Source organism: Ursus maritimus, unplaced genomic scaffold (genome assembly GCF_017311325.1).
Source record: "Ursus maritimus isolate PB19 unplaced genomic scaffold, ASM1731132v1 scaffold_31, whole genome shotgun sequence".
Lineage (NCBI taxonomy): Eukaryota > Metazoa > Chordata > Mammalia > Carnivora > Ursidae > Ursus > Ursus maritimus.
The window spans coordinates 15,242,889-15,267,514 of record NW_024425675.1 but is presented as its reverse complement, the minus strand read 5'-3'; the positions used below and the strand labels follow the sequence as shown (position 1 = coordinate 15,267,514).

General features: G+C 34.8%; 1 protein-coding gene across 1 annotated transcript in view; it reads left to right on the top strand.

The window, feature by feature from the left end:
- The first annotated feature begins 24,225 nt into the window (after positions 1-24,225).
- PLXDC2 (plexin domain containing 2) overlaps positions 24,226-24,626 on the top strand; it is a 435,546-nt gene continuing 435,145 nt past the window's right edge. The window contains exon 1 of the mRNA XM_040645359.1: positions 24,226-24,343. The gene's annotated coding sequence lies outside the window, so the exon portion shown is untranslated. The remainder of the gene's footprint in view (positions 24,344-24,626) is intronic.

The window sequence follows — 24,626 nt, the reverse complement described above, 5'->3', positions numbered from 1 at the left end:
CTTGACAAAGCAAGAACTGGGGTGTTCTTTTAATCTTTTAAGAAAAACTTGAAGAAACATAGTCACAGTTATAGTTTATGACAATAAAACTTTGAGACTCAAAAATATGTGAATCTTCATGAAAGGAAAAGGCAAATATAAGCATTAAGAAAAAGAAGGAAAAAAGGCCAAAATGAATAATGAACTAATTGTAGCTACTTTTTTTTCTAGATGTACATTTGATTTTCTGTTTATCTTACATCCAAAGTATTAAAATATAAGTTAAACATGAAATCTTCAAATTACGCACTTACAAGCCATTACTAATTTTGTCACAGTTCCCGAATTAGTCAAATTGGCTTGTGTTCTGAACTAGGAAGAAAAGGGTATTGTTTCCCTTACTGTAACTCTACTGTTGTGTTAGGGTGTCTCAGTGGCTACTTTACAATCTAGTTTGAGAATAGGTCTCTTTGTCAAGCTCGGTCATAATTTGGGCAAACCCTCTACTTAAGCAGAACACAGCTCAGTTATAAGGATGAAGATTCATTTTTATTGTAGGATGTCACAAAACTAGAAGTTTGACTTAATGGACTCACCAAAAATGTCTCAAATAAAAGATTTTCCCAAGGTCTGTAACTTTTTAATAGCTTTTACATCCCAACTTGTGTATATGACATTATCAGTTTTTACTGAAACAATGATTTTTATTTGTTTGGAAGAGCAATTCTTTTACCCTGGTCAATCTAAATATTCTAACACTTAAATTTTTAGATAATAGAGTTTATGTAAGAACCACAAAGTATGAAATACTACCACTGAAATGGTACACATTTTGAAAATTAATCCCTATAAAATAGCAAATAAGCGAAAAAAATAATAAAGCTAAAACTTTTTTGTGCAATACTTGAAACACAAAATACTTCTTTTGTTTCTTATATTTTACAGTAAGACCAGTAAGCACTATCTTCTCAGATAAAGATACTAACAATGTGGTTTATTATAACTTCACTGATAAAAAAAAAATTTAGAGTGAAAGTGAATAATAATTAAATAATAGATGTCTGTCTACATATTACACACATACCCACAATGAGAGGTTTTATTTGTGATTAAAAGACTAGTGTTTTTCCTAGATAGAAATTACATTTCTCTTTAAAATAATTCTCTTTGAATACAAAAATAGCTGAGTCCATATGAATAATGGCCTGCCCCATAGAGATATTTTTTTACTTATTCTGATCAATTAAACAGGACGGAGAAAAGTTCCCACAGATATCTCTAAAAAACCCTGAAAGTGAAACTATTGTCTTAGAATCAAAAGGATTTAGGCTTTAGAAATATGTAAACTCATAACTAAGGAGGAATGATTTAATGAGATGGGCTTGCCCTCAATTTGGCTATTACTTTCTAAATTCTGAATTACAACACTCATTATATAAATGAATTTAATCTTAGAGGAATGTGCTTTATAGTTAATTTTTAATTTATGCTTCTTACTTTCTAATCTTACTAATAACACTGACCTCAGAAATTCAGATGCTACTTTTTTTTTTTTGTTAAAAAATATGTATAATTTTATAAAGGTAAAATTTCTTTTTTTTTTCTTTTAAGCTTACTGTTGTTTGTCATGAACAATTGAGAGATAGTAAAAACAAACAAACAAAAAAACCCACATTTATGTACACATACATAGTGAAAAGGATCTTTACTGTCATGCCTTTGCTCTAGGACAGTGTTCTCCAAGTGTGGTGTTAGGATGACTTGTATCACTTAATCACCTAATGAGCTTCTTAAAAAAATGAGGTTTCCCACATTCCACCCCAGCTCACACTCATTGAATCAACTCAATAGGCAGGGGTGTGGATCAGAAATGTGCATATAAAACAAGCATACTTGGCGATACTGATGGAGATAGTTCAAGGAATGATCTTAAACAGCCCTGCTTTAGGAGCTAACGTCACATTTTTCTAAGGTTTATTCTATAAATCTTTAAAGTACACATTCATATAATGTCAGATGTGTGTTTATCATGTATTTTGTAAGTACTAATTTTAAACTGATGATTGACAGTTTGTGGAACTGCCCATAATGGTGACAATAATTATGGATTTTTAAATATCACTAAATTAACCCAGCTCCTACTTTGATCATAGGCCATTCCAAGCTACTCAGTTTGTTTTTTTTTTTTAAAGATTTTATTTATTTATTTAACAGAGATCAAGACAGCCAGCGGGAGAGGGAACACAAGCAGGGGGAGCGGGAGAGGAAGAAGCAGGCTCATAGCGGAGGAGCCTGATGTGGGGCTCGATCCCATAATGCCGGGATCACGCCCTGAGCCAAAGGCAGATGCTTAACCGCTGTGCCACCCAGGCGCCCCCAAGCTACTCAGTTGTTGACTGTTGAACACACTTACTTGAATGACAACACTGGGTTGGTCATTATGCAACACTGATATTATTTTCCTCTTTGATAAACAAAAACCTTACTCATTTCTCATGAAAATTCTGATATGACTCCAGTGTGTGCCAGCTGCATCCCAGCTCCAGTTAAGGATCATGACAGCTTTTGTATTCCCATTAGCTGAGAAGATGTTATTTTTTATAGTTTGCATTTTCTCTGTATATCTTTCTGTCCTTTATCTGGAATCATTCTTTGATGCTGTCTCCGGAAACTCACTATATACTGTTTCACGTGTCTGTCATCCACAGTCATCGTTTGCTAACATGTATATGTCTACCAAGACCATGCTCCATCTTCATAGCTTCTCAAGATCTTCCAAGTCTTTAAAATGCAACCTCTTGATTTTTACCTTTCAGTGTACTTCTCTTCACTCATGCATGAGTTCTGTTCCTTCTACCTCCGCACATTCTCCGCCTCCATGTTCAGACATTCCCAGTCTACCCATCATGTATATCCATCCTCTGTACTGTGATACAAACATTTCTGGTATGGATTTTGATCTTGGTTGACCTTCATCAGGTAAATTGAAAAGTTAACTCTCAATCCTTATGAAGTATATCTTTTTACTTGCTATGTGTTGCACAACACACAAAGCTTACATTGTCTTTTCAGGGTTAATACAAAACATTTCTTACTCCATAAAATAAGGAAAAGTAAACAGCTAATATAATCATCCAAATTCAATATATTAGAAAGTTCTTACCCCTAAGTGTCAGAGGATTTAGGGGTTATGGAATATTTACAAACTATGTAATGATAATATGGGGTAACATTAATTATGTGGAGGAGCTACTTATTTTATTGATGGTCCCAAATAGAAATAGAAATCCAAAATTTCAACACCTGATGGAAAGATATAGAAAGCATGAAGGATACAAAATAGAAAAATGAATTGAAACTAAAGTGCTATTAGAAAATTTAATATAAGAAAGTCACTGAAATATTTTCAAAGTGACATATCAGGAAGAGAAAGTAGCAAATAGCTAAAACCAGTGAGGCAGTACCAAAAAACCAATAAGGAGAAAAATCTTCCTAAAAATGATAGATGATTTAATCAGGACAACTAGAATTAAATCAGAAGAAGAGAACACACACAGGTAGAAAATATGTTGGACCAAATTCTGTAGAGCTAGGGAAAAAATGGGTTATTGGAATCTTTAACAATAAATGGAATCTTGTATTAAAAGAAACTAATAGACTTTTCCAGTTCTGTGCAAAAAGCATTCATTAACAACAGAACATTAGCATTCACTAAAAAAAAAAGTTGATGCTCCAAGAGATTCTGAAGCTTCCATTTGCCTTTTTAATATACAAACTCTACCATGATTTCTCCGTCATTTTAAGTAGGTCATAGAATACCTGAATTTGAATGTTCCTTCACTCTTTTTTTTTGCAGAATTTCAATAAATACTGCATATTTCAGTAAATCAGCCACAATTACATACTACTAATGTTCTATTACAAAAATACAATGGCAACAAAACCTGTATTTTTTAAAAAGTATCTTACTCTGAAAAACTCAACAGAAATCTGTAGGAAAGCTCAACGTGGACAATAAATACTTAGAGGTTACTTTTGTTGCTCTTGTGGTTTATAGTATTATTTATTAGATCACTGTAGTATTATCCCATGTATCCTTCACTCTTCTGTTCTGGTTATTAATAGTCTGTTCTTAGACATTCAATATATAATGCTAATGCTTGAATATTTTTGTTTTGACAATCTTTTTTTTTTTTTTTTTTTTAGTAAATACAATTTCGGTAGTACAATGAAATAAAAAGCTATTTTATATTGTCCTGGTAACTTGTTACGGTATTAACATACTTCATGATATATATGCTATAGAAATATTTTTTTCTAGATTAAAATTTTAAAATGACCTTTGGAACACAATGTCTTCTGACCAGGATTTTGCATCTTCCTCTCTTGAAAGATGCTGGCTAGATCTACCTGGTTTTAAAACAGTATGAAAGGAATCTTATATCTAACTTGATCGTACCATCTCCATCAATCCTATTTGAAAGCTGTTTTGAACTTCTTTTCCAGCACAATGGGGATTGCCCATTAGATTACTTGAACTAATTTCCTATATATTTGTCTACTAATCCTCTTCTAGTATAATAGAATCTATATAATATTTATTTAACAGAGCAGAAAGGAACAAAAATATTGTCCTTAACTTTAGAAGTTTTAGTTCAGATCTGCTGAGGATCAAATGTGAAGTGGATGTGTTCTCTTACAAAATTGTGGGTTTATCTTTCATTCTGACCAAAAAAGGAGCAGAGTTACTGGTTGACATTATCTTGTTTTATGTGGGTGTGTAGAAACTTGCTGGAGCCATCAAGTTTCAGTTGACTGAGTGTACAGCTCAAAGAGTTTTCACCACACCCTTTCTTGACTTCTCAAGCTTTTACATCACATTGCATGAGCAATCCTGCCTCTTACATATGTTGATTTTAATCATCCAAATCCCACATGAGGTTTGGCCTTCATTCTTTAATAAAGGTTGCTAAAGGTAACCTATTAACATATCTCAAATTTAAGTAGTGCACACTGGTTAATTGTGTTATTAATTTTCCTTCCTAATAGTAAAATGTTTATAGTAAGTCGGCTCTATGGTATTTTCTTGTTGGAGAATAAAAGAAGAGAAAAACTAGAAATGGAAATAAAATCTCTAGTAAGAAAAAAATAGCAGTAATATTTTAGGAAGCAAAGCAGAGCTTCAGGGGGAAACCAGATTGCAGGAAAATTCTGAAACATGTCAATGGAAACTTAGGTTAGAATAAAAGATAAAACCAGACTAACAGGATACAAAACAAAACATGCTTATTGCAAAATCAGTGCCAAACAGGATATAGTATCAAGTAGTCCTTAGGACTTCTGGTGTGTGTTTTCTGATCTTAATGTTGAGAATAATTACAGATTTTTACATAGAGTATATTAACATGAAACGAACAAAAAACAGGTAAAAGTTAATTTCAGCTAGCGGTCAGTATTGTGTCTGTATCCAGCTGAATAGATGAAAATTCAGTTGTATCTACATATAGCCATGTGGATGTGGCATCATAATATATGCATGTGTCCTAAAAGATTTATATTCAGTGTGACTTTTTTTTATTCTGACTTCTTGATTGTTTGCCTAGACTTATTATATGTCCTTGTTGAAATAGTCTCCAATGTCTGTAAACAGTGAATGAATTAAAAAGTAGTGTGTACATATAATAGACTATTATTATATTAACAATATTATTATTCAGCTTTAAAAAGAATGAAATTCTAGCACATGCAACAACATGAAGTTCAAGACATCATGCTAAGTAAAATAAGCCAGATGCAAAAGGACAAATGTTGTGTGATTGCACTTAAATGAGGTACCTAGAATAGGCAAATTGATAAGACAAAAAGCAGAATAGTGGTTACTAGGGGTTGTAGGGAAGGAAGTTTTGGAATGTTTAATAGAAACAGAGTTCCAGTTTTCTGGATATGAATAACATATTTGCTGCAGAGCAATATGAATGTACTTAATGTCACTGATTTGTACATTTAAAAAATATATATACATATATATATTTAATTGTGGTAAGATATCTGTATATAGATATCTTACCATAATTTTTTAAAGAAGGAAGTTAGAGAACTTATCTTGAGTTCACTTGAGCTCTTAAAGCCACTTCAAGGACATGGTGAAATCCAACTATAGAAAATGTGTGGAGAGCACAAAAGAATGGCTGAGGTCCACAACAATTAGCATTAAAATAAATATTATCTAACAAAATTGATCATTTTAGTGAAAATTTGCATATAAGGAAATTTCTATCTCTTTAAGAATCCTATATTGTTTTCTTTATCTGTTCCCTTGTTGAATCTGGACTGATTAATAACAGATTTTTGGGGAGCCTGGATAGCTCAGTCAGTTAAACATCTGACTCTTGATTTCAGCTCAGGTTATGATCTCAGGGTTGTGAGATTGAGCCCTGCATCATGGAACCTTCTTAAGAGTTTCTCTCTCCCAGGTTGCCAAGCTGGCTTAGTTGGTTGGGCATTCGACTCTTGGTTTTGGCTCAGCAGACACGTAACCAACTGAGCCACCCAGGTGCCTCAGGAGACTCACTTTAGAAGTAATGACACACACACACACCGAGTGAAGGGGTGGAGAAATATATTCCATGGAAATGGATATGGAAAGAAAGACAGTATAGCTATACTCATATCAGATAAAATAGACTTTAAAACAAACACTGTAATAAAAGACAAAGGCGTTACATAATGATAAAGGGGTCAATCCATCCAAGCAAGAAGATCTAACATTTACAAATATATATGCACCCAACATAGGAGCACCAAAATATATGAAGCAAATACTAATAGACTTAAAGGGAGACATTGGCAGAAATACAGTTATAGTAAGGTAATTTAACACCACATACATCATTGGATAGATCATCCAGACAGAAAATCAGTGGTAAATATCAGCCTTAAATGACACATTAAACTGGATGGACATAATAGATATATAAAGAACATTCCATCTGAAATGAGAAAAATAAACATTCTTCTTAAGTGTACATGGAACATTCTTCAACATAGGTCATATATTAGGCTGCAAAACAAGTCTTTATAATTGCAAGAAGATTGAAACCATTTCAAACATCTTTTCCAACCGTAATAGTAAGAAAGTAGAAATAAATTACAAGAAAACTGGAAAAAAAAAAACCCCACAGAAATGTGGAGATTAAACAATATGCTACTGAGTCAACAAGGAGATAAAAGAAGAAATCAAAAAATACTTAAAGACAAATGAAAACAGAGAAATGTGGCACACCAAATCTATGGGATGCAGCAAAAGTGGTTCTAAGAGGAAAGTTCATAGCAATGAAGGCCTACCTACAAAACAAACAATCACAAATAGACCATTTAACTTTACACTGAAAGGAATACAAAAGTAACAAAACCTAAGTTAGAGAAGAAAGGAAATAATAAATATCAGAGCAGAAATAAATGAAGGAGAGACTAAAAAGAAAATAGAAAAGATCAATGAAACTAAGAACTTGTTCTTTGAAAATATAAACAAGGTCGACAAGCCTTTGGCTAGACTCACCATGAATTAAAGTGAGGACTTAATAAATAAAATCAAAAGTAAAAGAGAAGTTACAACTGATAAGACATAAATACAAAGGATCATTAGAAACTATAATCAATTATATGCCAACAAATTGGACAATCTGGGAGAAATGGATAAATTCCTAGAAACACATAACCTTCCAGGATTGAATCGTGAAGAAATAGAAAATCTGAATAGGCCAATTTCTACTAAGCAGATTGAATCAGTAACAAAAAGCCTCTCAAAAACAAAAGCTCAGAACCATATGGTTTCAATAATTAATCTATCAAACATTCAAAGATTGAAAACCTACACTTCTCAAATTCTTCTAAAAAACTGAAGAGGAAGAAATGCTTCCAAACTCATTTTACAAGGCCAATGTTACTCTATTATGAAAACAGAGAAGGAGACCACACACACATACACACACACACACACACACACACAATAAATAAATAAATTAAAAAAAAAACCCAAGCCAAAGATACACTCCAATATCGTTTATTAGCATTGATGTAAAAATCCTCAACCAAATAGTAGCAAAGAGAATTCAACAATATATTATAGGCATTATATGCCATGATCAATTAGGTTTCATTCCAGGCATGCAAAGATATTTCAACATCTGCAAGTCAAAACAATATGCCACATTAATAAAATGAAGGATAAAAATTAAAAGATCATCTTAATAGATGCAGAAAAAAAATTGACAAAATTCAACATCCATTTATGATAAAAACTTTCAACAAAGTGGGTATAGAGGGAATGCATCTCAATATAATAAAGGCTGTATATGACAGACTCACAGCTGGCATCACAGTCAATGGTGGAAAACTGAAAGCTTTTTCTGTAAGATCAGGAATAAGACAAGGTTGCCCACTCTTACCACTTCTAACCAACATAGTACTGTATGTCCTAGTCATAGCAATAAAGCAAGAAAAAGAAATAAAGGGCTTCCAAGTTGGAAAGGAAGAAGTAAAACTGTCACTATTTGCAAATGACATGATGTTGTATATAGAAAACTCTAAAGTTTCTGCCAAAAAAACTGTTTAGTAAATTCAGTAAAGTTGCATGACATAAATATGTGAAATTTGTGGTGTTTCTATATGCTAATAATGAACTGTCAAATAAATTAAGAAAGCAGCCCCATTTACTGTTGCATCAAAAAGAAAATACATAGGCATACATTTAAATAAGGAAGTGAAAGACCTGTACGCTGAAAACTATAAGACACTGAAGAAAGAATTTGAAGAAGATACAAATGAATGGAAAAATATTCCATGTTCATGGATGAGAAGAATTACTATTATTAAAATGTCCATACTACCCAAAGCAACCTGGAGATTCAGTGGCAATTCCTATCAAAATTGCAACAGCATTTCCCGCAAAATTAGAACAAACCATTCTGCAATTTGTATAGAAGTTCCCAGATAGCTAAAGCATACTTGAAAAAGAAGAAAAAAGCTGGGAGTATCATGCTTCCTAGTATCAAGCTATATTACAAAGGTTCAGTAATCAAAACAGTATAGTAGTGGCATAAAAACCAACATACAGATCAATAGAATTGAATTGAGAGCCCAGAAAATATATATGTATATAAACCTACATATGAATGGACAAACAATTTTCAACGAAGGATCCTAAGAACATACAATGGAGAAAAGACAATGTCTTCAATAAATGCTTCTGGGAAAACTGGACAGCCACATGCAAAATAATGAAAGTAGACCGTTGTCTTACACCATGCACGAAAATTAATACAAAATAGATTAAAGAAGTTAAGACCTGAAACCATAAAATTATTAGAACAAGACATAGGGGGTAAACTCTTTGATAATGATCTTTGTGATGTTTTTGTGGATCTGACCCAAAGGAATGGAAACAAAGCAAAAATAAACTGCATGGCACTGCATCAAACTAAAAATCTTATGCACAGTGAAGGAAACCATCATCAAAACGAAAAGTCAATCTACTGAATGGGAGAAGATATTTGCAAATGATATATCTAATAGGAGATCAATATCCAAAATATATGAAGAATTCATACAACTCAACAATAAAAAAGCTCAATTAAAAAATGTACAGAGGATCTAAATAGACATTTTTCCAAAGAAGATGTACAAACAGCCAAAAGGCACATGAAAAGATGTTCTACGTCATTAATTATTAGCGGAATGCAAATCAAAACCACAATGAGGTAACATCTTAACACCTGTTAGAATGGCTATTATCAAAAGACAAGAAATAACAAATGTTGGAGAGGATGTGGAGAAACACAAACCCTTGTATACTCTTGTTGGGAATGTAAATTGGTGCAGCTACTCTGGAAACCAGTATGGAAATTCTTCAAAAAACTGAAAACAGATCTACCATAAAATCCAAGCTATTCCACTTTGGGACTTTTATCCAAAGAATATGAAAACAGTAATCTGAAAATATATGTGCACTGCTATCTTTATTGCAGCATTATTTATAATAACCAAGGTGTGGAAACAACCTAAGTGTCCATCAGTAGATCAATGAATAAAGAGGGTGTGAGATATAAACACACACACACACACACACACACACACACACACACACACACACACACACTGGAATGCTACCCAACCATAAAGAAGGATGAAATTGGCATTTTTGACAACATGGATGGACCTTGAGTTTATAATGCTAAGTAAAGTAAGTCAGAGAAAGGCAAATATCATATGACTTCATGCACATGTGGAATTTAAGAAACAAAACAAATGAGCAATCAAATGAGCAAATAAACACCACTAAGTATGTGTTTCCAGCCAGTCCTTGCCACCATGCAGTGGTTCCCGCACCTGGTCCCCACAGCCAACCAGGTGCACATCACCAACTCCAGCCAACATTGTTGCCTTCTGGTCCCCAATTACTGGAACTGGAGGTGTTGCTGAGGACACCAGTAGCCTTTGCTATCAATGGGGACCTCCACAGCTCTCACTGGGATCCTGCTTTTGTCAGTGCTGTGGACCACATTGGTTTGAGCCAGTAAGTCATCACACACTCACCTGTGGACCCAGAGGTATCACATGCCCCAGCACTTGGTGTTGTACACCATGAAACCAAGGGTCACAGCATATTCCAGCATGCCCCCACCCACAGGTGAAAATATTTCTTTACCAAAGTTAATCCATGAAATCTGAAAGAGGTGACTGCTTCTTCATATGCATAGAGAGCCTAACAAAGCTAGAGGAATCACAAAAAATTGGAAACATGACACCATCAAATGAATAGAATTAACTAGTGACTGACCCCAACGAAATGGAGATATACAAATTGCCTGACAAATAGTTCAAGATAATTGTGCTAATGATGTTCAGAGGGCTATAGGAGAACACAGATAAACAATTTAACAAAATCAGGAAAATAATATGAGAACAAAATGAGAAGTTCAACAAAGAGATAGAAAACAAAGAACCAAGCAGAAATTTTTAAATGAAGACTACAATGACTGAAGAATTCAGTAGAGAGCTTCAATAACAAACTGGATTAAGCAGAAGAAAGAATCTGTGAACTCAAAAAGAGATCATTTGAAGTTGTTATGTCTGAGGATCAAAAAAAAAAAAAAAGAGTGAAAAGTAATGAAGAAATCGCCTGGGACTTAGAGGACACTGATAAGAGAAACAATCTATGCATTGTTAGAGATCCGGAAGAAGAAGAGAGGGAGAAAGCAAAGAGTAGAAAGCTTATTTAAAGAAATAATGGTTGAGAACTTACAAATCTGAGGAGAGATTTGGACATCCAAGTTCAGGAAGCTCATAGGTCCCCAAATAAATTAAATTTAAAGAGAGCGTCTCCAAAACATGTTATAACAAAACTGTCAAAAATAAAAGAAAGAGAGCATCTTAAATGTAATAACAGAAGTTTGTGACTTACAAGAGAACCCCCTCCATAATGCTATCAGTGGGTTTCTTAGCAGAAACCTTACAGGTCAGGAGTGACTGGAATAATACATTCAAAGTCCTAAAAGGAAAAATATGCCAACTAAGAATATCTGGAAAAGCTGTGCTTCAGAAATGAAGGTGAAATAAAAACTTTCCCAGCAAATACAAATTCAGAATACTCCAATGTTGTAACAGGGTAGTGTGTTAATGACTTAACTCTAGCATAAAGATTATTAAAGATATCAATATCTACAATAATTTGTTAATTTATATACAATATAAAAAAGATGTAAATTTTGTGACGTGAACACATAAGATATGGTTGGAGAAATAAAAGAGCAGTTTTTGTACATGATCTAAGTTAAGTTGTTAAAAACTTAAAATACACTGTTGTATCTATAACATGTTTTATGTAAGTCTCAGGATAACTACAAAGCAAATACCTATAGTAGATAGACACAAGATAAAGAGAAAGGAATCAAAGTCTACCACTACAGAAAATCATCAAATCACAAAGGCAGCAAGAAAAGAAAGGAACTACAGATCAGCCAGAAAACAATTAAGATGGTATAAGAAATCCTTGCATATCAATATTTACTCTAAATGTAAGTGGATTGGTTGAATTCTCCAGTCAAAAGGTATAGAATGGCTGAATGGGTAAAAACACAAAACCCAACTATATGTTGCCTACAAAGAGTCACTTCAGATTTAAGGATAAATATAGGCTCAAAGTGAAAGGATAGGTAAAGATAGTCCATGGAAATGGAAACCAAAAGAACAGATGCATGTATTAGACAAAATATTTCTTAAAGCAAAAATTATAATAGACAATATAATGGTAGAGGGATAAATTCATCAAGTAGATATAATAATTATAAATACACATGCACACAATATCAGAGCACTTCAACATATTAAGCAAATACTAACAAATCTGAAGGGAGAAATAGATAACAATACAACAATAATAAGAGATTTCAATATTCCACTTTCAACAATGGATAGATATTGGACTTGAACCATACTATAGATCAAAGGATACTAACAGCTATATGTAGGACAATTCTTCTAATAGCAGCAAAATATACATTCCTCTCAAGCACACATGGAACATTCTCCAGAAGAGATCATATGTTAGGTCACAAAACAAGTCTCAGCAAATTTTTAAAGACTGAAATTATGCTAAGTATCTTTTCCAACCAAATGGTAAAAAACTAGAAATCAATGACAGGGAGACAACTGGAAAATTAACAAATATGAAGAAATTAAACAACACACTACTGAAAAACTAATAGGTTGAAGAAGAAATCAAAAAAGAAATCCAAAAATGTCTTGAAACAAATGAAAATGGAAGCACAACAGATCAAAACTTATGGGATGTAGTAAAAGCAGTTCTAAGAGGGAAGGTTATAGTGATAAATGCCTATATGAGGAAAAAAGAAAGATATCAAATAATCTAACTTTGTAATTTGAGAAAATATAAAAAGAAAAATAAGACCAAAGTTAGACAAATATCAGAACAAAAATAAATGAACTAAAGAATAGAAAAAAAAATTTAAAAAGAGCATTTAAACTAAGAGCTATTTTTTAAAAAGATAACAAAACTGATAAACCTTTAGCTAGACTCACCAAGAAATTGAGAGGACTCAAAAAAATTAGAAATTGAAGAAGAGACATTACAGCTGATAGCACAGGAATACAAAGGACATACTAGATTGCTATGAACAATTATATGCCAACAAATTGGACAACCTAGAAGAAATGGGTAAATTCCTACAAACATACAACCTACCGAGTCTAAGTCATGAAGGAATAGAAAATCTGAATAGATCAATAAATAAAGAGATTGAATCAATAATCAAGAATTTTTCGACAACAACAACAACAAAAACCCAGGACCAGAGGGCTTCACCAGTGAATTCTACCAAACATTTAAATAAGAATTAACACCAATTATTCTCAAACTCCTCCAAATATTGAAGAATAGGGAACACTCTCAAATTCATATTAAGAGGTTTGCCTTACCCTGATAACAAAACCAGATAAGGATACTACGAGAAAACTACAGACAAAAATCACAGATGAATATAGATGCAAAATTCTTAACAAAATATTACCAAACTGAGTTCAACAGCATATTAAAAGAAACATACTATGATCAAGTGGGATTTATCCTTGGGATGCAAGGATGATTACTATATACAAATCAGTAAATATGATATACCACATTAATAGAATGAAAGGTAACGATCATATGATCTTCTCAATAGATGCAGAAAAGCATTTAACAAAATTCAACATCCTTTCATAATAAAAATTCAACAAGTGGCTATAGAAGAAACATACTGCAACATAAGAAAGGTCATACACAATAAGCCCATAGCTAATATCATACTCAATGGTGAAAAATTGAAAGGTTTTCCTCTAAGAGCAGGAACAAGACAATGGTGCCTACTTTTGAGACTCTATTCAACATCGTACTAGATGTCCTAACAGAAATTAGGCAAGAAAAATAAATAAAAGACATCCAAGTCATAAAGGAGGAAGTAAAGTTGTCTCTGACATAATCTTGCATATAGAAAAATTTAAAAACTCCACCAAAAAACTGTGAAAACTAATAAATTCAGTAAAGTTTTAGAATACAAACTCAACATGCAAAATCAGTTGCATTTCTATATATTTATGATAAGCTATCTGAAAAAGATAAATTTAGAAAATTATGTACAGTAGCATCAAAAACAATAAAATACTTAGCAGTAGATCAAATGAAAGATCTATGCACTGAAAACTATGACATGAATGAAAGAAATTGAAGAAGCCACAAATAAGTGGAAAGCTAATCTGTGTTTATGGATCAGAAGAATTAACATTATTAAAAAGTTCCAAAGCCATCTATGGATTCAATGCAAAATTCCAGTAGCCTTTTTCACAGAAATAGAAAAAACAATCCTAAAATTCATATGGAAGCACAAAAGGCCCCACACTGCCACAGCAATTGTGAAAAAAGAACAAAGCCAGAGGGAAGTGTCACACTTCCTGATTTTAAACTGTATTACAAAGCTATAGTAATCAAAACAGTATTGCACTGGCATAAAAATAGACACATAGACCAATGGAACATGGCTGATACCCAGAAATAAACCTGCACATGTATGGTCAACTAGTATTTGATAAATGATCCAAGAAGACTCAATGGAAAAAAGATAGTCTCTTTAGTGAACGGTGCTGGGAAAACTGGATAGTCACATGAAAAGAATGAAACTAGATACCTATCTTACAAAAATTAACCGGATATGGACTAAAGACTTAAATGTAAACCTGAAACTATAAAACTCCAAGAAAACATAGGGAAAAATCTTCTTGATATTGGTTTTGGCAATGATTTTTTGGAAATGATACCTAAAGCACAAGCAACAAAAAACAATGACAAGTGGGACTACATTAAATGAAAAAGCTTCTGTGTAGCAAAAGAAATGATCAACAAAACGAAAGGGCAGCCTATGGAAGGGGAGAAAGTATTTGTAAACCATATATCTGATAAGGAGTTAATATCCAAAATATATAATGGAGTCATACAATTTATTAGCAAAACCACAAAAAACAAACCTAAAACAAATAATGAGAACAAAAATGTGCAAAGGATTTGAGTAGACATTTTTCCTAAGAAGACATACAGATGGCCAACAGGTACCTGAAAAGTGCTGAACATCACTAATTATCAGGGAAATGAAAATCAAAACAATAAGATATCCCTTCATACCTGTTAGGGCTTTTATCAAAAAGGCAAATGAGGGGTTCCTGGGTGGCTCAGTTGGTTAACTATCGGCCTTTGGCTTAGGTCAGGATCAGCCCCGGGGGTTGGGCTCCCTGCTCAGCGGGAGCCTTCTTCTCTCTCCCTCTGTGCCCCTCCCCTCTGCTCATGCTTTCTCTCTCTCTCTCTCTCTCTCTCTCTCTCTCTCTCAAATAAAGTCTAAAAAAAAAAAAAGGCAAATGACAAGTGTTGGCTAGGATATGGAGAAAATGGAACACTTGTGCACTGTTGGTGAGAATATAAATTAGAATACCCATTATGAAAACAGTATGGAGGCTTCTTAAAATATTAAAAAGAGAACTACCATTCTACTTCAGGATATATATCCAAAGGAAATGAAATCAGGATCTTCAAGAGATCTCTTCACCCCCATGTTCATTGCAGCATTGTTCACAATGGTCAAGATATAGTCACAACCTAAATGTCTGTTAATTAATGGATGAATAATGGAAATGTTGTATGTATATATACATGCATATATGTACGCACATACACAATGGGATATTATGCAGCCTTAAGAAAGAAGAAAATCTCGCCATTTGCAATAGATGAATCTTGACGGCATTATGCTAAGTGATATAAGTCTGAGAAAGACAAATAATGTGAGTCTACTTATATGTGAAATTTTAAAAAGCAAAACTTATGAAACAGAGGGTAGATTGATCATTGCCAGAAAATGAGTGTTAGGGACAATGAGGAAGATAATCAGTATTGGGTATACACTTTTCGGTTATAAGAGGACTAAGTTCTGAGGATCTAATGTAAAACTTGGTGACTACAGCTAACAATACTGTATAGTATATTGAAAATTGCTAATTGAATACATGTTAAATATCCTTATAATAACAAAATTGTAAATCTGTGAGGTGTGACAGATGTATTAATTAATCTTATAGTGGTAAACATTTCTCAATATATACTTGTATCCAATCATCACATTGTATACCTTAAATTTACACGATGCTATATGTCAGTATGTCTCAATAAAGGCAAAAACAATGAACATCAAAAATCAATAATCTAACTTTCTACCATAGGAAATTAGAAAAAGAAAGCAAGCTAAACCCAAAGGAGACAGAATGAAGTAAATAAATATTAGAGGGAAATAAATGAAAGAAAGAATATTAAACATAGAGAAAACTAGAGAAAATCAACAAAACCAAAAGTTTCTTTTCAGATGATCAAAACTGACAAACCCTTAGCTCCATCGATTAATAATAAAAGAGAGAAGATTTGTTACTAATATCAGTAATAAGAAAGTGGTCATTACAACCAAACTTACAGAAATAACAAAAGTTATAAGGGAATATTATGAACAATTGTATGCCAACAAATTAGCTAACAAATGAAGACCTGAAAAAGACACAAAATACCAAAACAGACATTGATAGAAATAGAAAATCTGAACAGACCAAAAACAAGTAAAAACATTGAATTAGTCATCAAAATAACTTTCCACAAAGAAAAACCCAGACTTAGGTAGTTTCTTTGGTGAGTTCTACTAAGTGTTTAAAAAGTTAATAGCAATTCTTCAAACTGTTCTGAAAAATGGAATGGAATGCTTCCTAACACATTCTGTGAGTCGTTTTATCCCGATACCAAATCAGACAAAGACAACCCAAGGAAAGAAAATACAGACCAATATCCCTGAAGGGTATGATTGCAGTAATCCTCAAAAAACACTAGAAAATTCATTACAGAATCTTAGTAAAAGTAGTATACCCCATTACTAAGTGGAATTTATCTCATGAATGCCAGGTTTGTTCAACATACAAAAAACATGCAATGTAATACTAAAGAATAAAGGGAACAAACGCATACTCATATCAGCAAATATAGAAGAAGGAATCTGACAAAATCTAGCACCTATTCATTATAAAAATACTCAACAAACTAGGAATCGAAAGTATCACACTCAACTTGATAAAGGGTACCAATGAAAAGCCCACGAGTAGCATAATATATAGTGGAGAAAGACCTAAATGTTTCTCTTTAAGATCAAAAACAAGATGTCTCAACATTTCTACTCAAGGTTATCCTGGAAGTTCTAACCAGGGTAATTAGCAACAAAATAAAAGGCATTCATATTGGAAAGGAAGATGTTAAAGTATATTTGCAGATGGCATGATATTACATAGAGAAAACTCCAAAGAAGATGTACGCATCAAAAACTATTTAGAGCTAATGAATGAATTCAACAAGGTTGGCTGCAGGATACAGAAACAATAAGCAAATATCAATTCTGTTGCCATATACTCTGTTATCAGCTGAATTGTATCCCACCCCCTCAAATTCATATGTTGAAATCCTAACCCTAGTGTTTCAGGATGTGACTGTATTTGGAGATAGGTCCTTTAAAAAGAATGTTATGGTAAAATGAGGTCTGTAGGGTAGGCCCCTATCCAATTTTTTTTGTTTTTTTAGATTTTATTTTTAAGTAATCCCTACACCCAACAGGCTCGAACTTAGAACGCTGAAATCAAGAGTTGCATGTTCTGACAACTGAGCCAGCCAGGCACCCCTGGCCCTAATCCAGCCTAACTCGTGTCCTCATAAAAAGAGGAAATTTGGACACACAGGGAGACAGACACCAGGGATGTACTCGCATGGAACAAAGACCATATGAGGACGTAGAGAGAAGTGGCAAGCTGTAAGCTAAGGAGAGAGCCCTGAGAGGAAACCAAACCTGCTGATATCTTGATCTTGGACTTCTCATCTCCAGGATTGTGAAGAAATAAATTTATGTTGTCTGAGCCATCCTGTCTGTGGCAATTTGTTTTGGCTGCCTTGGCAAACTAATATACTAGCGATGAACAATCCAGAAATGAAATTAAGAAAACAATGCAATTTATAATAGCATCAAAAATATTAAAACACTTAGGAATAAGCATAGCAAATAAGTGCAAGTCTAGTACACTGAAACTGCAAAACAGTTTTGAAAGAAAGTAAAGAAGACTGAGAGGTAAGGGGAAAAGCATCCTATGTAAATGGGTTGCACGATTTGATATTGTCAGGATGGCAGTAGTCTCCAAATAAATTTACAGATTAAATGTAATCCCTACCAAAATTCCAACTACCATTTTTGCACAGTAACCAGAATAGGTTGGTACTGGCACTAGACTAGACATACAGATCAGCGGGGTAGAATTGAGAGGATACAAACTCCATGTATTTATGGCCAATCGATTTTCAACAATGATGCCAAGTTCATTCAATGAGAAAACAATAATATTGTCAACAAATGGCTGAGACAATTTTTTGTCCATATTCAAAAGAGTAATTTTAGTCCCTTTCCTTACACTGTATACAAATATTTAAACAAAATGGATAAAAGACCTTAATGTAAGAGCTGGAGCAAGAGAACTCTTAGAAGAAAACAGAGTTGTAAATCTTCGTGATCCTGGATTAGGCATGGGTTTCCTTCCCCCCCCACCGCAGGCATGGGTTTCCAATACATGACACCCAAAGCAAAAATAACCAATTGAAATATATAATTAGACTTCATAAAACAATGTGAATCAAAGGATATTACCAAGAAAGTGAAACAACATTTCACAGAATGGGGGAAAATGTTCACAATTCAGATATCTGATGAGAGCCTAGTATCCAGAATGTAGAAAGAATTTTACAACTCAGCAATGAAAACAACCCATTTAAATGGGGGGGGGGGCAAGGGTTTGGATAGACAGCTCTCCAAAGAAGAAATACAAATGCCCAATAAGCACATGAAAAGAGGCTCAATATTAATAATTACTAGGGAGATACAAATCAAAAACGACAATGGGATACCACTTCATGCCGGCTGGGATGGTGTCTATATATTTTTAAAATAGAAAATAATAAGTGTCTGTGAAATGAGGAGAAATCGGGGCTCTCATACATTGCTGAGAATGTAAAAAGGTGCAGCCACTGTGGAAATCAATTTGTCAGTGTTACACAGAGTTACCATTATCACCATATGTCCCTACAAATTGTAATAATAGTACATGGATGTTCATAGCATCATTATTCATAATGGCCCAAAAGTGGTAACAACTCAAATGTTCATCAACTGATGGATATAAAAAAGTAGTAGATCCCTTCAATGGAATATTATTTGCCAGTAAAAAAGCTACAACATGGACGAAACTTGAAAACATGCCAAGTGAAAGAAGTGAGACACCAGAGACCACTTACTGTAGATTCCATTATGTGAATTCCATAGAGACAACGTAGATTAGCGGTTGTCAGGGATTGAGGGGAAAGGAGAATAGGGAGGAACTGCTAGTGGGAATGGGGCTTCTTTTCAGGTGATGAAAGTGTTCTGGAATTAGGTGATTGCTTTGATTTCACCACGTTGTGAATATACTAAAAACCACTGTATTAGACACTTTAAAAGGGTTAATCTTAAATTATGTGAAATATACATCAGTAAAATTCATATAGTAAAGATGAAAATTAAAAAAATGATTAATAGGACAAGAAGACAAGATGAATGCAAGGTGAGTAAAGGAAATGCAGAACAAAACATCAGGACTGAAGATCAGCAGTGGTGGCAACGTGTGGTACAGAGCACCTGTGATTTGTGCCAGGAGCAATGGCCTCCACCAGGGGCTCTGCAGAAGCATGACTGCTGCTGGGGCTGATACTTGGGATACATATTTCCTGTACTTCAGGCACTTTCATCAGCTCAGAAAAATCTGGATAGTATATAAGGCTAGCAACGATGTCCACAACAATCAACATTTTCAGAGCCTTTCCATGTGCTCCATTATTAGGTATTGTGCAGAATATTCTTTAACATGTTTATTTCATTTAGTAATTCACTAAGTGCTTGCTGAGCATTTGCCCATTTTCCTTTTTTTTTTGAAAAATGCAGGATTTTAACTCATCTTTGAGTACAGTTAAGGAGTAAATAAGAACTATGTTTCTACTGCACATTATTGCTACTAAAGAAGAAATGTAAGATAATGCTCCTACTCTTTTTCATGATTTTTAATCATTTTAATAGTTTTTCTACTACTTCAAGTTGCCCATTTTTGTACTTTGCTATTTACTGATTAAGAAAACTTTAGCTTATTAAGATTTAAAAAAAGGTATATAAACCTGAATGAAATTTTAATGCAATGTATTATTTCATTATGAATGAGCAAAATATAATTAAAATATAATTATGTTGTTAATTTCATCTAAATAGTAAATGTAGTATTGATTTGAGGAGAAAGGGCATTAAGTATTCTTCCTGTTAACTGTTTCTGTAAAAAAAGAGTGATGTTAGCTGTTAGGTGATTTTTTAAAATACTTATTTGATTCAACAAATACTCTATTCATAAATTTTTTACCTAAAACTATAAAAGAGGAAAAAGGTGAAATATCCATCAACAGTATAATGAAATCCTGGTTGATTCTGAGAGCAGAAGTCAGCCAAGATGCACAAATGAGTCTTGTAATTTTGTGTCAGAGATCAAAAAATTAGCCCTATCAAATGAGGAGGGACAGGAAATGCCAGAGACCTAGAGGAAAAGGCCATAATATTAGCTGAGGACCAAGTAAAAGAAATCCACTAATAGCAATGTCCCTTTATTTGACCAAATTGTAGAAAATTTTAACAAATCTTACTAAAACGGACAAGAACGATTTCTTGAAATAATAATAATAAATAGAGTATAATAAATGCTAACTACTCCACAGCCTGCATTACATCTTGTTTTTGCCAAGTAAGCATGATGTTCTCCTGAGTATCCTGCTAGCCAAGTTTCAATTTAGGATAGGTCCTTGGAAACACAGCAACGTTAGAGTTGGACGTGGGATGAGATAGGTGATTGTAAATACCTTTATACAGATAGTACTGCACTTGGAAGGTGTAGAAATCTTCTTGAAGGTTGGTGTAAATAAAGGGTTGCAAACAGATTGGAAATCTATAGACGTTAGCTTGGGTCTCCTTAAAGTTCTGTGTTGTTGACGATGATTCTGATATATGATCTTAAGGTCTTAGAGGAGAGTGTTCTGTGAATTCCAGATCTTTGTCATGGACAAAGAACCCAAGTATTCCTCCTTGGAGATTCCTGATTGATTTATTCCTTGAGAGGTTAGATAAAATTAAGCTAGTGGGTCAGCAATTCAGTTCTTATATCTAGAGTAAATAGAAATGAGCCTCATTCATTATAACTCTTCTTTCAAGTCAGATGGAAGATGAAACTTTCTTCAGAGACACCTTAATTTGTCTCCATGAAGTTGAGATAGACAGTAATACCCTGGTGCAAGGTATACCACAAACTGAAATCATTTAGACCACAAAATATACTGCTTTTAATTAAAAAGGATTATATGAGTAATGACCTTCTTCCATTTCACTCTGAATATACTGTCCTACATACACTTTATTTATTTGCTGCTTATTATAATGTAAAGGTAATATATATTTATATATAAGTGATTTACAATTGACATCTAAGGCAAAACATTAAATCCTGCGTTTATGATGTTAAAACATTAAATCCTGTGTTTATGATGTTCTCTGTGAGCTCTGGTCATTAAAATAATCATGCATCGATTTTTGCTTACCTATATTGCCTCCCATACCTAAGTATTTTCTATGTGGGCGACTCTTCCGAATAAGATCATATGAGTAAAGTGAAACAATTAAATGGCACCAATGATAGACAAAACACATAAAAAACCTTTCCAGAGTCACTCTGAATTACCACTGGGCTTCTTTTCAGTGTTTGGCATCAAATTTGCCGTTTAAGGTATATAGCTTCAATCAGGAGGGCAAAGCATTGCTGACAACAAACAAAAATTTGCATATAATAGTAAAAGAAAAAAGAAAGAAAATTATACTAGGAAGAGATAGGAACTTGGTTCACCTCAAAAAAAAAAAAAAAGAAGAAAAAAAAATAAAAAAAGAGGAAACACCTTTTTTTTTTTTTTCCTACTGTAGAGGGCAATATCCCAGACTAAAATAAAGTAATGCTTTCTTGAGATGCTTTCTGCTGGATTTCTTATAATTTTGCATATAATGGGAATTGGACTTGTACAGAACATTTTAGGAAGCTTTCTATATGGATTCATGAAGTGGTGACCTCACTAGGGATGTAGATAAAAAACTCAACATTGATTAAACAACAACCAAATTTTGATTAGAAAATTGTTTTCCAACTTAATGTTAAACAGATAAGTATCTCAGGTACTCAAATTTGGTTGTAATGTTACACAGAATTTAAAAACTCAGTTGAGCAGAAATAAAAGAATCAGATTTTTAAGTATGGTGAGGAGGAAATCAACCAGTTGTGAGACCGCTCAGGAGAGAGCAAAGGCCTTAGAATAATAAAGTGTATATAGGTAACATGTTTATATACTGTGTGTATACATATATATTTCTGATTTAAATAGCAAATTGAGTACTAGATTATGAAAAACATGTTGCACTTCCTGTTTCCCTTCTCACCAGCGAAGTAACCATGAGAGAGCCATTCTTTCTGCATCAAATTAGCAGTTTTTTGATTATCTAGATCCACTTTCAGTGGGTTTTGTGACAAAATTAAGGTCTGCCAACCTTAAAAATATAATTGCCAGTTATTTAACCAGCAAAGAAAAGTTTATTTGGAAATTAGAAGGAAATTGCAATTTGGGACCTACAAGCTATGATAAACCATAGGCAAGTCTGAAGAACAAAGGACAGCAGCTGGCTTTTATGGAGGGCAGGAGGGATTCGGTTGTATCCAGAGAAGGTTTATTGGAGAAGAGCAAGGGTTCAGGGTTGCTTCTCATTGGCTGACTTGTGGCGGTTTCTCTTCAAGGTTATTGCTGAGCAAGGAGAAAATCTTTCTTCTTCTTCCTAGGGTAGGTAAAGTAAGCTTCTTCCTGCTGGGGTATGTAAAGGAAGCTCCAAAGAGTGGTATGTGGTGAGTGAGAACCCTCCCTTCATTGCCACTGACTCCATTTTGAATTAGGTTGCTTTTGTTCATTTTCACAGGTGCCCATTAATAGCATCCATAAACTCTTCAGAGCATGGAATAGAGTGGGCAAGAATAGACTAATAGGACTTTTTGAATTTAAGAACAGCGAAGCAAACTCTTCATTGATTGAGGACCCTCCTCTCTCTCTCCTGTTTTTCTTAAGAAACAGAAACTCTTGTACTTTGCACAGGCATTGTTTTCAGTTCTTTAAGTATCCAGTAATAACTCATTGAATTCAATACAACCTTATAAAGGCATTACGATAATTCTCCCCATTTGATGGATGAGGAACTGAGGCACTATGGGATTAACTGCTCAAAGTCATATAGCTATTTAGTGGGAGAAGGTGGAATTCCAGCCCAGGCGGTCTGGTTCTAGAATCTATATTTTTAACCAATATGCTTTGCTACCTTTCTTTGTATTGGTCTAAAATGAGGTTAAGCAAAATAAGATGTAAACCAGTGCGAGGGCTGGGAAGGGTTAATTTCGAAGCACATCCCGGAGCTGGAAAAACAAAAACAAACTAGCAAGCGAATGCCTGTTAAAGCCCCCGTAGGAAATTCAATGGGCCTCCTGTTTCTTTAAACTCTCGCTTTCCCTCGGGCGGACACTTTACAAAGCGGCAGCGGCGGCGGGACCACGCTCCCGCGCGCTACCTTCCTCCTCCCGTCTTGAGGGTCTGGGGTCCGAAGGGGTTTCTCGGGGTCTGTAGCTGAACTCGCTCGGGTTTGCTTTCTTCACACTCCAACCACTGCTACACAAGTCGTCCTGGGAATGGCGAACTATAATTAACCCTTTAGCGCCCAGGAAGACCCCAGCTGGCATCTTTTGAGTATGGTGTGGGGCCGAGATTCCCCTGCAGCCGTGGGCGAAGGCGGCCTGGGGGCCAGGTGGGCGAAGGCGTCGCTGGCGGGGCTGCAAAGGCCAAGAGCGGGGTGCAGGATGGCGCCCCGGCGGCGCGGAGGTGCAGCCCGGCGCTTCCCTCCTAGCTCGTCTTCCTCGCCTGCTCTCCAGGCTCTACGGGCAGCCGGCTGCTGGGGGCGCGCCGGGCTGGAGTTGCCCTCTCACTCCCCCTTGCTTTGCTCCTCCGGCTTAATCTCTCGGCGACTCCTCTGCCAGCGCCGAGGAAAGTGCAGCCATTGGACAGGTCGGTGCTAGCTGCTGGTTTCGGGGAGGAAGGTGGGAGAAGCCTGAAGGAGCGAGGGGGAGGGAGGAGGGAGGAGGGAGGAGGGTGCAGCGGCAGCTCTGGCAAATTGCGAACTGCCTTCCCTCCCCAAAGTGTGGAGCAGAAGCGCGGGGGAGCTCGGCGGCGGCGGCGCCTCCTCCGCCACCAAACTCCCGGGGCTCGGCGGGGCTTGTGGCCACCTCCTTCTGAGCCAGGAGGAACCCTTTCCCGATAGGTTTTGGCCTGACTCCCTCCGCCCCCCCCC